This window comes from Apus apus, chromosome 4 (assembly GCF_020740795.1).
Source record: "Apus apus isolate bApuApu2 chromosome 4, bApuApu2.pri.cur, whole genome shotgun sequence".
NCBI lineage: Eukaryota > Metazoa > Chordata > Aves > Apodiformes > Apodidae > Apus > Apus apus.
In genome coordinates, this window is record NC_067285.1 from 44,862,240 (window position 1) to 44,874,778 (window position 12,539).

Sequence of the window (12,539 nt, forward strand, 5' to 3'; positions counted from 1 at the left end):
GTCCTGCATTTTGCAGTCATGAAATGAGGCTTGTTTGGGGGAGGAGAACCAGAGGCTAAGTCCTGCATGTTGCAGTCATGACACCAGGTTGTTGGGGGGTGAGGACCAGAGACTAAGTCCTGCATGTTGCAGTTGTGACACCAGGCTCATTTGGCACTTTCAGGGCTGAGGAGACCAAGTCCTGCCTTTAGGGGGCCTGAAGCAGAGACCCAGTCCCTCATGTTGGTGCTCACAGTCCTGCCTTTTAGGGCTCCAAGCAGAGCCCCAGAGCCCTGTCCCAGGGCTTGAAACCAGGCTCCTTTGGGCAGCCCTAAAGCTCAGAAAGAGCCCAAGTCCCACCTCGGGGGGCATGGGGTCAGTTTCAGCGCTTGGAACTCGACACGAAGCCCTGTCTCGGGAGACCCAACCCCCGGGTCGTGGCTGACAAAGCCCAAACCGGGCTCCTCGGGGCTGTTCCCGGCTCAGAACCACCAAGTCCCGCCGCGAGGGGCCCAGCGCCTGCAGCCCCCGCCGGGGCCCGGGCAGCAGGAGCATCCCCGGGGCAGCTCCCGGGGCAAAGCGCCCCGCCTGCCCTGCCCGGCCTTCCTGCAGCCTTCCCGAGCAGCCGCCGCCTCCTTCCCGCCAGCCCGGCCCCAGCGCAGCCCCTCAGGACACCGGCGCCCTCCGCTCCCCGCAGCCGCTCCGGAGCCGGCCAAGCGGGACTTGGCCCCGAGGCCCGGCCGCCGCTCCCCGCTCCCCGCCCGAGGCGCCGGAGCGCGGCTCCTCCTGCCCGCGACCTCAGGACGGAGGCGCCGAGAGCGGGCAAAGCGGGGCGCTCAGGCCCAGCCCCGGGACCCGCCCCCCGCCGGCCCGGCGAGCAGCGGGCACGGGCCGGGCCTCCTGCTCCGGCCCCGCAGGGCCCAGCGGCCCGAAGCCCCGGCCCGGCTCCCCGGCCCCGCACGGCTCCAGGAGCAGCCCCCGGGCCGTCCCGCCGCCGCAGCTCCGCTCCCAGCCCCGGCTCCGTCCGGCCGCGCTCGGGGCCGGCGCCGCGCGGGGGCTGAAGAGGCGGCGCGTGCCGAGCGGGGCGGGGCCGAGCGGGGGCGGGGCCGCAGGGCTCAGGTGCGCGCGATTGTGCTCCCAGGGCGCGTGCGCAGCGGGGCGGGGCCGGGCCAGGTGCGCGAGGGGCGGGGCCGCAGGGCGCGTGCGCAGCGGGGCGGGGCCGAGGCTATTTAAGGGCGGCGGGCGGAGGGCTCGGGTTTCTTTCCGGGGTTGGCAGCGGGCGGGGCGGGTGTTGGTGCGGGGGGGGCCCCGGGAGGAGCTGGGGCCGGGGAGCGGGGCAGGGGCCCGGCCGAGCGGGGCCGGGGCTGCTCGGAGCTGCTCCGGACGGAGGCGGCTGCGGAGAGTCCGAGCCCGGGCGGCCGCGCTGGAGCCGCTCTGGGGGCGCCGGGGGAGCGAAGGAGAATCAAGCCCGAGGGCCGGAGCCGGCGCCCCCCGTCCTCGCCCGCGGCCACACGGGGCTGGGCCCGCTCCGCGGGTCCCCCCGACGGTTCCCAAGCACCGCTCGGGATCGGGATCCCGGTCCCGACCCGACCCCCCCCGCTCGTTGTCCGGCCCCGGCGGGGGCTTCGGGGCTCAGCCCCGGGGTGGGTTCCTGGGCTCAGCAGCGCGGAGCGAGCCGGGCGGTGCCCGGAGCCCTTGTCCTGCGTGTGCGGGGCTGGGAACGGGCCCCGGGGCTGAGCAGGGGCGAGTCCTGGCTCGGGGCTCGGGAACGGCGACTCGCTCGCTGCTCCCGGGCTCCGAGGCAGGGGCCGTTTGGCCGCGGGTGCGGGGAGGGGGGAGGCGGGAGGGCCTGGGGCTGCGGGAGGGGGGTGGGAGTAGCATGGGCCCCCGCCGGAGGTGGGGGCTCGGGGTGGGTGCCTGGCCCCCCCTTAGGAGGGGGGGTCCGTGCGCGCGGGGCCCCCCCCGGAGGTGGGGGTCCAGTCCCAGCCCTATTCCTGCATGCACCAGAGAAAAAAAAAAGTTGGAGATAGTCTCAGGGCGAAAAAGCACTTTTCAGGCCTTGTTGCTGTCCAACTGTTTATTCAAGGTACAAGGGTTGGGACCAGGGATGACACTTGATGTTCATGTGTGCTTGGTGACAGTGAGTGATTGACAACTTGGGCTGAAGCCAAGAGGGTTGGAACAAGCACCAGCTGAGAGGGGCTGGAACCACAAGGAGCTGGAACCCAACTGACAATGGAGATGGGATGGAACCCAATTGGCAATGGAGATGCAGCTCAGCTGGAGGAGATGACTCTGGACTGGTTCTGAAGCCAACTGGGGTCCAAAACACACTGGAAGCAGGAACCTGCTGGGCCTGAAACCAGAGCAGAAACAAACAGGAGCCACACATGAGCTGGACCTGAAATCAATGGGGGCAGGAAGAAATTACCTGAAGGTGCAAACGAGCTCCAGCCAGAGTTGCCCATGAGCTGCAGCTGCAACCAAACAGACTCACAAACCAGCTGGCACCATCCATGAGCTGGACCTGAACCCAGAGCAGAAACAAACATGAGCCAGAACTGAACTGGGGCCATCCAGGAGCTGGGCCTGAAAAAACAGGGGCACAACTAGCCAACCTGAAGCTGCACATGAGCTGGAGCCACAAGGCCCTGGTGCTGCAAACGAACTGGAGCCTTCAGGGGCAGGACCTGGAAGTGGAACAGAAGCAAATGGGAGACAGAACTGAACTGGAACCATCCCAGACATGGACCTGAAAGAAGCAGGGGCCCAAGTGAGCATCCCAGATGCTCAGAAAGCAGACAGGGCAGTCACTCAAAATGAGTCTTTCTAATCAAAGTTATTTAGCTCTCCAATAACCAGAAACTACTTTATTCAATATAAATAGCTCTATCAACGACCTAACTCTATATAAAATACCTATTCTACATATATACACCTAAGAAACAGATCTAGCCATGGAATATAAATATGAAAAGCTATTTACATAGCTGGGATGCCAGGCAGGACAATCCCACACAGCTGACTCCAGCATTCCTCAGTTCCCACCACCCATCCACTAGAAGGATGTCCCACAGGGTGCAGTCACTCACCTCTCAGAGGGCTCTCAGCCCCAGGCAGTTCCCTTGGGACATCCCAATCCCAGGGGACAGTCCCAGCTGCAGCCCTGCTGCTCCCAGGAGGACTGGCTGGACTCACCCTGCAGCCACACGGGCCTGGAGCTGCAGCCCAGCCAGGAGGGGGTGCAGGCAGGAGGGTCTGGTGGGAGCTCCTGAAACCAGCTGGGACTGGAGAGGAGCTGGGAGACATGACACTGGACTGGTTCTGTAACTGACAGGAGCCCAAAACACACTGGAAGCAGGAACCTGCTGGGCCTGAAACCAGAGCAGAAACAAAGTGGTGCAGAAAGAAACAGGAGCCACAAATGAGCTGGACCTGAAATCAATGGGGGCAGGAAGAAATTACCTGAAGGTGCAAACGAGCTCCAGCCAGAGTTGCCCATGAGCTGCAGCTGCAACCAAACAGACTCACAAACCAGCTGGCACCATCCATGAGCTGGACCTGAACCCAGAGCAGAAACAAACATGAGCCAGGACTGAACTGGGGCCATCCAGAAGCCCATGAAAAAACAGGGGCACAACCAGCCAACCTGAAGCTGCACATGAGCTGGAGCCACAAGGCCCTGGTGCTGCAAACCAACTGGAGCCTTCAGGGGCAGGACCTGGAAGAAGCAGGAGCTGAACTGACAAACAGAACAACCCAAAAACAAGAGCCCAACCTGAGCTAGACCCAAAAGAACCGGGGACCCAACCAAGCGACTGTCCTGGGTGCTCCCCAAGCAGACAGGGCAGTCATTCAGAATGAGATTTCTTCTAATCCAAGTTAATTAGTGCTCTGACAAACAACAGCAAACCACTGTGTAGCTGCCAGTAGCTGTATGTAACACCAGGACCTGGCTGAAAACCCACAGCAGGATGAGGGGCAAAGCCCTGGGTGGCCCTTCCCCACGCACCTCACATGTCCCAGGGTGTCCTGTGTCCCTCAGGAACAGCTCTCAGCTTCCACAAGGCAGAGTCCTCGTGTCCAGGCCCGGGCTGTCCTTGGGTTTGCTTCCCTTCTGCACAAGCACTGCCCGTGTCTCCAGCAGAACTCCAGCACCTCGTCCCCCTGCGGGGCAGAACCAAGGGGCACAGCCCAGCCAAGTCCATTGGCTTTCACACAGCTCAGACCCACCAGAGCCACCCTCAGGGCAGGGCATGTTCTGCACAGCCCGGGCAGGGGCAGAGGCAGCACACGCCTGCCTGGAGCCATCCCTGGGGCTCCCCTGAGGCCTGGGAGCCAGGCCTGCAGGGAGGTGTCACCCCGGGGCTGCAGCCCAGGGATCTGCAGGAGCCCCAGCCCCCCTGGAGCCTCGCTCCTCCCTCCTGCGCCCCAGCCAAGTCACCACGGCCACCCCCACAGCCCCACTCACCCTCACTCGTGGGCTCCTGGCACAAACCCGGCGGCTGAGAGACTGTGGGCAGCCCAGCACACGATGGGAAGGGCTTGCAGAGGGATGGGGGGCAACCAAACGCTCCATTTCCTGGGGGGGAAGAGAGAAGTGGGTCAAAATCCGTGCAGAAACCCAGCAACTGCCGTGCAAAGTCACACCTGGAACACTGAATCTTACCTGGAACCCACAGGTAGCAAGCACACGCAGGGGGCTGGTCACCAGCTGCTGACACACACCAGCTCATCCACTGCCTTAAGCAAAAGGAAACAAACATGCAGGGAACGACAGCCTGGAGCTCAGCAGCACTCCCAGAGAAAGGCTGTTCCAGCCTGGCTGCCCTGAGGAACCCCTGCTGCACTTCTGGTCCCAGCCCTGCTGCCCCCAGCAGTGACACCCCCAGCCCTGCTGGCACCAGCTCCCAGGCTTGGGAAGAGAGAAACCAAACCCATTCCTCAGAGGAGCTGCTGGAACCTGGGGCTGAGAACCAGAGGCACCTGTGGACAAACCCAGGCAGCAGCAGACAAGGTGGAGCCAACTCAGGTGCCTGCAGCTCTCGGTGCTTCTCCTCCTGCCTCCCATTACTCACCATGATTGGGGCAGGAACCAGCACCTCTGCTTCCAATCAGTCCATCTCCTTGGGTTGGGATGCAAAGACCGTGCCCTGGTGTCCAGGGAATGTCCTGTTTGTGCAGCTGGAACCGTCCCGGCCTGTCTGGGGCTGGAAAAGGGCACAGCCTGGAGCAACCCAGATCAGCCCAGGTCTCACTTCGGGCTCCTGGCCAGCCCAGCAGGTCTCGCATCCCACGGGGACCATCCCCTCTGCCCCAGCCACGTGTGAACTCCCCCCGAGGAGCCCCCAGCCCGGCCCAGCAGTGCTGCCCAGCCCGCGCCCACCCGCAGCCCCCAGAGCCCTCCCGGCACAGCAGCACCCGCAGCCCTGGCCCCCAGCCCAGAGCCCCCTGCCCTGAGCCCGGACCTGGGGAACACCCGTGTCCAGAGCAGCCCAGGGGGGCCCAAAACCTGCCCGCAGAGCCGGGTGCGGGGGAGCCGGGGCGGGAACCAACCTGGGACGCAGCCCGGAACGCAGCGGGGCACGACGGGTTCGTGCTGCCGGTTCCCGGGCCGGGAAACTCCTCGTCCCCTGCAGCAGCGACAGCAGCTCCGGGCACCCGCACCCCCAGCCCGGGCACCCCCAGCCCGGGCACCCCCAGAAGCCCCGGGCACCTCCAGCCCCGGTACCCCCAGGCCCGGGCACCCCCCCCCTCCCCCAGCCCCGGGCACCCCCAGAAGCCCCGGGCACCCCCAGAAGCCCCGGGCACCCCCAGCCCCGGGCTCCCCCTCCCCCCCAGCCGCTCCCGCCCCTGGCGGAGGCGCCCCCTGGCGGCCACACGCGGTAACTGCGCCCCGGGGCCATTCAAAGCCTCGGGGCCGGCACGCGCTGCCGCTCCCACCAATCAGCGCCGCCGGCGGCTCCGGGGCCGCAGCCAATGGCGGGACGGGGGGGGCGGGAGCAGCCCCGCGCGGGGGCGCCGCCTGGCGGGGGAAGCGCGGCACTGCCCCAGCCCGCCCCCCGGAGCGGCCGCGCCGGGACCCCCGGGAACGGGCTCCGGACCCGCTCCGTGCTGCTGCCCCTTCCGTTCGCCGCCGCCCGCTGCAGGGCCCGCTGAGGGGTGTTGCAGAGACGGATGAGCGGGCAGCAGGGCGAGCGCGAAGTGGGGCGCTTGAGAAGAGCGAGCAGAGCGGAGCCAGGGCTTCCACGTGTCTCCGAGCAGAGCAAGCTGTCAGGACAGAGCAGCCTCTCCAGGCTAGCAGGGCTGAGGACACGCTAGTCCAGCCCCACGCAGCACTGACAGCATCCCGGGGGAACCCAGGACCCTTCCCCGCTGCGTCTCTTACAGGGGCAGTGGGGGAGATGGCTCGGATTGTCAGGGAAAACAAGTGAGGTGCTGTGAGAAATTCCTTTTGGCACTGCCAAGAGGGCCTGGAAGCCCAGTTGCTGTTAGTTTTCATGAAAACAGGGTAACCTTCCCCCTCCGGCAAGGGTGGAGCAGCAGGAAGACCCAGGAGCTGTCAGGTTTGCAGCCCTGACCAGTTCCTGGGAGAGGGATCTGTCCATCCTGCCCGTGAGAGGCAGCTGAGCAGAGAAACAGCCCACACGTTGCTGTCAGGCTGCCACAAGAGAGGTAAAGCACAGGAATGAAGCCAGTGGAAGACAGGCTGGCAGTTGTAGCCAGTGTCAGCTCTGCCTGTGCTGCTTCCCTTCTAAGCCAGGGAAAGGCAGCAGAACATCTTCCATAGCAAAGGCACGAAGGCAGAAATGAAGTTGTGCCAAAAAGCCCTTCTAGCCAGATTTCCAGGAGCAGCAGCCCTGCCTGCTCTGCCCTGGCTGCAGCCTGGCTGTACTTCTGAGGTGCTCTGTCCAGAAAGGTGCTTAGCAGCCCTCAGGACTCACCTGCTCCTCTGCTGCAGCCTCCCTGCAGCTGGAACACCCTTTTCCAGCTGCCCAGCAGCAAAGCCTCAGCTCTGGGGGATGAACACGGATGCTGAAGGTCTCGGGTGTCTCAGATCAAACTCCTCTGTGGTTCTGCAGTCACACTGAACACACAGGTATCTGCACTGCTGAGCCAGCCCAGGCTTCCAAAGTTCCTAAAATAAATGCTCCTCTCATTCCTTTCGCCCCAGAAAGCTCCATCCTCCCCAGACACCATCATATCACTGAAGTATTTATTAAATATATTAAAAATTAAAACATTTGGGGGTGTTTTTGCGTTATGTTTTACCTGTGAAAGAGCTGTCTAGTTTCCTGCCTGAATCTGCTGGCAGCTAATAATGTTGGTTTTATCTCCCGGCATCCACGTTTGAGATTCAAGAGGAGCAAACATGTGCTCCAGCCTCAGCACAGGCTGCACCCCGGGGAGCTCTGCAGTTCCTGCCTCCCAAGGGCCTCCTCATCCAGCCCTTCAGCAGCATCTCTGTGGATCTGCTGCCAATTAACCTTTCCTGAACATCTGGCCTTTGACTAGCACAGACTATTGCAGGTCAAAGCCTTCTAATACTCTGGACCCAGGACCTACAGGAACAAAACCAAGTCTCTAACCACAACCCCAGGGTAGTTGGTCTTCAAGCACAGCAACTTCCCCTTCAACAACCAGAAGACTTCCACATTCAGAGAAGAAAGGAGACCACAAGAGAGCCCCACCATACATTGACACTTTGTGAGCTGTCCTGATGAAAAAACAGCCAATAGTCACCTCCTCAGATCCCAGGACACACACCTGACACACACACACAGAAGGCACTTCCAGCTGATCAGGCACATTTCAGTTGTTTCCTGGTGGAAAAGGCTTCTCATGGAACACCCCCCCCTAACCTCAGGGTGAGATCTGCCACCCCCACACGGGATCCACAGAGCCCTCCTCCCTTCTGCTGCCACCATCCCCAGATGGGGTCACACTCCTACCTGGAGATGCTGCTCCTGCCTCCCCCTTCAGCCCCAGGGGTGCTGACAGCCTTGCTGGGAGGCCAGCACAGGAGATATCCGTGGAAATATCAAAGCTGCTTGGTCTCAGCTACTGTTGGAGGCATTCCCAGAGCCCACCAGGTCCCCATCACCCTGATGGCCTCACCTGGAGCCTCCCAAAACACCCACCCACCCTCCTTTCCCCATTGGCCCCAGCTCTGTATTTAAGCTCAGGCCAGGGGGCTTATTCCTCACTGTAGTGAGAGCTGTTGTACTGTAAGTATTTTTTTTCTTGTTTTTTTTTTTGTTTGTTTCTGTCTTTGCTTTTATTTGGGTGTTATTGCTGGACTGTCTTTGATTCCTGCTCAGGTACTGTGGGGCTGTGGAGGGAGGACTGTTTTCCTGCTGTTGTTAGGTTTAAGTTAGTTTGTCTTTCAATATTATTGTAATCTGTGTTTTCTGAGTCAGTAGTGGTATGTGACTTCATGTTGTAGGGTTTTCTTGTTTTACTTTTCCTGGTTGATAAAATAAGGTTGGGGCATGTTTTGTTTTGTTTGCTTGTTTTTTAAACATGCCATGTAACACAGGCTTTATTTGTCTGGGTGGGTTTCATGTTTAAGTTTTGTCTTTTGCAAAATGAAGGGCAATTGACATCCTAAGCATGACCTTTTGAATTAAATATTTAGTTTAATTTTTCAAAGCAGAGATCCTGCTTTTACTGTTGGAGAGTGGGGGGTTGCAGAGAAACTGGGGGAAAGAGAAGACCTTTTAAAAATTAAAGGCTATAGGAGAGATTTTAGGTTTAGCTTTTTAAGAAGGGAGAAAGCACCCATGGTGGGATGAGCATCACCAGCTCATGGGGTCTGGGGGGAGTTGGATTTTACAGAGGCAGGAACAGGTAAAGCAAAAGCCCTCATCCTTGATACAAGGGTCAACTTGTTTAACTAGCCAGGTTGCTGCTGCTGATGTAAAAGGCCCCTTTGCCCTCTCCCCAGAGAGGCTGGGTCTAAATGCTGTAGCTCAGAAGCAGATCAGGGCCTGAGAGCTGTGTGCTGTGCTGGGGAGCACTCAGTGCATTAGGTATGGCTCTGGGCTGCTGCTCCCCCAAATAGGACGGCTGGGGGTGTGTCAGAGGGCTGGGGGCTTCTGAGGAAGTAGCTGTTAGCCCCTGAGCATGATAACCAGCTTCTGAAGGCAAAGGGATGCCTCAAGAAGAGGGGGAGGTGGGATGCTAATCCTGTTACTCTGAGGAAGAGGGAGGTGCCCCACTTAAGATCATGGAGCAGTAAAATCTTCAACACCTTGAGCTCTGAAGGCCTTTTAGTGCAAACAGGATGCTCCTCACCCCCTTGCTCCTTCACTCTCCAACATCCCCTGACATCCTTCTGGCAGGCAGTGTGAGGCTCGTGGGCTGCTAAGCAGCTCTGCCTTGTGGGGTGTGAGAAGCTGGTCTGAACTGGAAAACAGCACTTACAGAGAGGTGGGAGTGTGGTAAGACTCAAACACCAACATCCCCTCTTCAGCTGCAGAGGAGAGAGTAAATATTGTCCTGTGCTGCCTCTTGGTGTACCTCAGGGTCCTCATCTTGAAAAACAACAAACCCAAACCCTTATGAAGAAGAGAAAAACACCAACTTTGCAGCCTTGCTTATTTGTATCTGTTCACAGATTGAAATAATCAAATCCATCCATTTACCTAAGTGAAGAGACACTTGTAATGTTTCCTCATTGCATTTCTCAGCCTTTGTGGCACCTTCAGGTGACAGGAGCTGCAGTTGTCTTTAGGGACATCTTGACAAGCCTTTTGAGTTGCGTTTAAACACAACCTAGATCCTTCCTACTCTCTTAGTGATAAAACAACAAAATAATGCTGGTAAACAGAAGGCTGGGCATGCTCCCAATGCCTATTAGGAGGTGTAAAGGTGTTTTCAAGCTCCAGTTCAGAGTAACTTTTTGGGCAGATTAGATTGAGGGAAGGAGGTGGCCTGTGGGGAGTTGTAAAATAGTGTTCAGGCATCTGCTAGGATATGGAAAAGAAAGCAAAGCTGGCAATTATTCACCTAGAAAAACAGATTACCTGTTACTAATGTTTAAAAAAAACCTGAACTCATTTAGTAAATTGTCTTTGTAATTTAATAAAATACATTATTTAAAAATACTTAGTTTTGATCAAAGCTAAATTAATATCCATACACCACTAAAAGGAAGTTAAACTCCTGAACCTACCTCCATTGGTGCAGTGTTGATTTGAACTACTAGAAGAAGAAATAAACTCTCATAACTTCTGATAGCGTCTTCATCCTGGCTTGGTAATACAGAGGTCTGATCTGAAAATTTGGTAATGTAGTGGGATAGAAACAAGGCTTTTCATATGCTGTTTTGTTTTGCTTTTTCTCTTGTGTGCGTGCAAGAACAGGAAAAATCCAGAGGTTGATGTATAAAGAGGTGTTTTTCATTGCCTCTAGATAAGGTATCTGGAGAAACACTATGCTGAATCTAATGAGCCCTCCTGAGAGGCCAGGCTATTGCCCTTCCCATTTAGAACACAGCTTGGCTGGTCTTTTTCAGTATTTTTCTTTCCCTGCAGGAACTGTGACCTGATGGCATTGGCTGGGAATGAGTTGAATGAGTGATGCTGCTGATTTTTTGGGGGCTTAATTTGGGTTGTTCAGTCATCTTTTCCCTAGCATGTCAGTTCTTAATATGTGCTGGCAGCAGAATTCTTTCCTGGGGGTGACCAGTATCTCACTTTCAAATGGAGAATGTCCCAGGTGCCTAATAATGGCTTTTGCTTCTCTATGGAGGCAAGTCACTCTGGAATAAAGGGACAGCTTAGCACTGCAGGGCTTATGGGCTGAGCTGCTTGTGACTACACAACACCCACAGGGTAGTAACTGGATCCCTTGCACTCAACAGCAGCCAGTGATCTAGTGGTTTGGGCACTGTGAGAAAAAGGAAAGCTGGTTTCTGGTCTCAGGATGACTTACGTGATTTACCCTCATCTTGCTGCCACCATGCTTGAGCAGGGCCACACCAGGCTCTCAGAAACCAGATGAGTGCCATGCTCCTTCCCCTCCCGTGGGAATGTCCAGCTACTGCTTTCTGAGGCTGCTTTTTGGAGCCAGACAAGAGCTCATGTTCCTAGATGAGAAAGTATTAGTGCTCTGTTTAACTCAAAAGCTGATAAAAAAAAATTAAGGCCACTTTGTAATTATCCAAACTGTCACAGCTTTATAGGGTAATATGACTTGAGTTTGAAGAAACCTACTTCAGAGTTACTGATGCTCTGTAGCCAGCCAAAAACGAAGCAGCACAGAAAGGGCATGACATCACAGTAGGAGACACTGTCACAGAACAACTAAGGATGAGGGAAGTCCAGTCAATATGTGCTGTGGGCATGACTAGAAAAAACAGGTGTGGGAAGCAATATAAAGCTTTGTGTTCCAAATTGCTAATCTGTAACTAGACTTAACCTACTCGTACAAAACAATAATTGGAATTTTATGGCAGTTGTTAGGGTGAGGGAGGAGCCACAATTTTCATCAACTTTACAAGAAGACATAGAACTCTACAGAGTTACTTGTTTAACTGCCCTGGGCCCTTGGCCACAAGCTGTTATGTTGGTAGATGTACTGCATTCAATTGCCTAAGAAATAATTGCATATACATCTTTTCCAGTGGCAAAACTGGTTCAAGAATTATCCTTTCCCACCCAAAGGTTATTCTGTAACTCCTGTGTTATGCTGATGGAATCTCTTGCCAGATCACCTTGCAAAACCACACCTATAATATCAGTGTTTAAAGAAAACCCCCAGCTTTTCACTGTTATCAAAAGTGGGAGTAAGTATCTGGGGTGGGGAGAGGAGGCACCTTTTGAAATAGCATTGTCCTGGAGAAAAGTGTAGACTGCAAGGTAAGCATCAACATGTGAGGATGTCAGGCTCTGGAGACCAGACCTTTGGGACAAAATAAGAATTCAGCCATGGGTCCTGCAGCTGAACTCTTGTTTCATGCTCTGGTACTTACCTTCTCTCTGGGGCACAGGACTTGGTAACAGTTTTATATAGCTTTTAAGTTGATGTCTTGTAACATGACACAGGTGTATGTTCAGGAGTAGGCACTTCACTTTGACTTCTGATTAGGTAACAATGTTCAACACTGACTTTGCTTATAGAATGAGCTGCCAGGCACACAAACATGGGCTCTCACCTTCACTCTCAGCCTGCTCCCTTGACTACATGTGTTATTTAAGGATCTGTGACTGTCAGGGCCTTGGTCCTGGGCAGCTGTCTTGGACAGCCAGCACTGAATGCCTGAGAAGGGTGGGAAAAGGAGTGAACGAGCAGAGTGGTCTCTTCCTTCCGAGCATGGGGTAGTTTTCTTTGCCATGAACTCTCAGTGGTTTGGGCTGTTAAATAAACCTCGGTCCCCTTTCTCACTGCACCAGCTTGCTCAGACACTGGGGATACCTGATGGTGAGCAATGAGGGCACTGACCCAGGCTCCTGTTTCCTCTGCCCTGACATGAGACATGAGCCTCTTTCCACTTTGGGCTGAGTTCAGGGAACAGCAGAAGTGAGTAATTGCAAGAGCCTGGGTCCTTAGCTGTC

At 56.6% G+C, this 12,539-nt stretch overlaps 1 long non-coding RNA gene across 1 annotated transcript; it reads right to left on the reverse strand.

Annotated features, from left to right (window-relative positions):
* Positions 1–3,220: 3,220 nt before the first annotated feature.
* LOC127384060 (uncharacterized) lies at positions 3,221–3,749 on the reverse strand. Its single transcript, XR_007889361.1, has 3 exons — positions 3,629–3,749; positions 3,445–3,540; positions 3,221–3,353 (listed from the first exon to the last, which is right to left on the reverse strand). It is a non-coding gene; the product is annotated as an uncharacterized LOC127384060 (long non-coding RNA).
* Between the last annotated feature and the right edge of the window lie 8,790 nt (positions 3,750–12,539).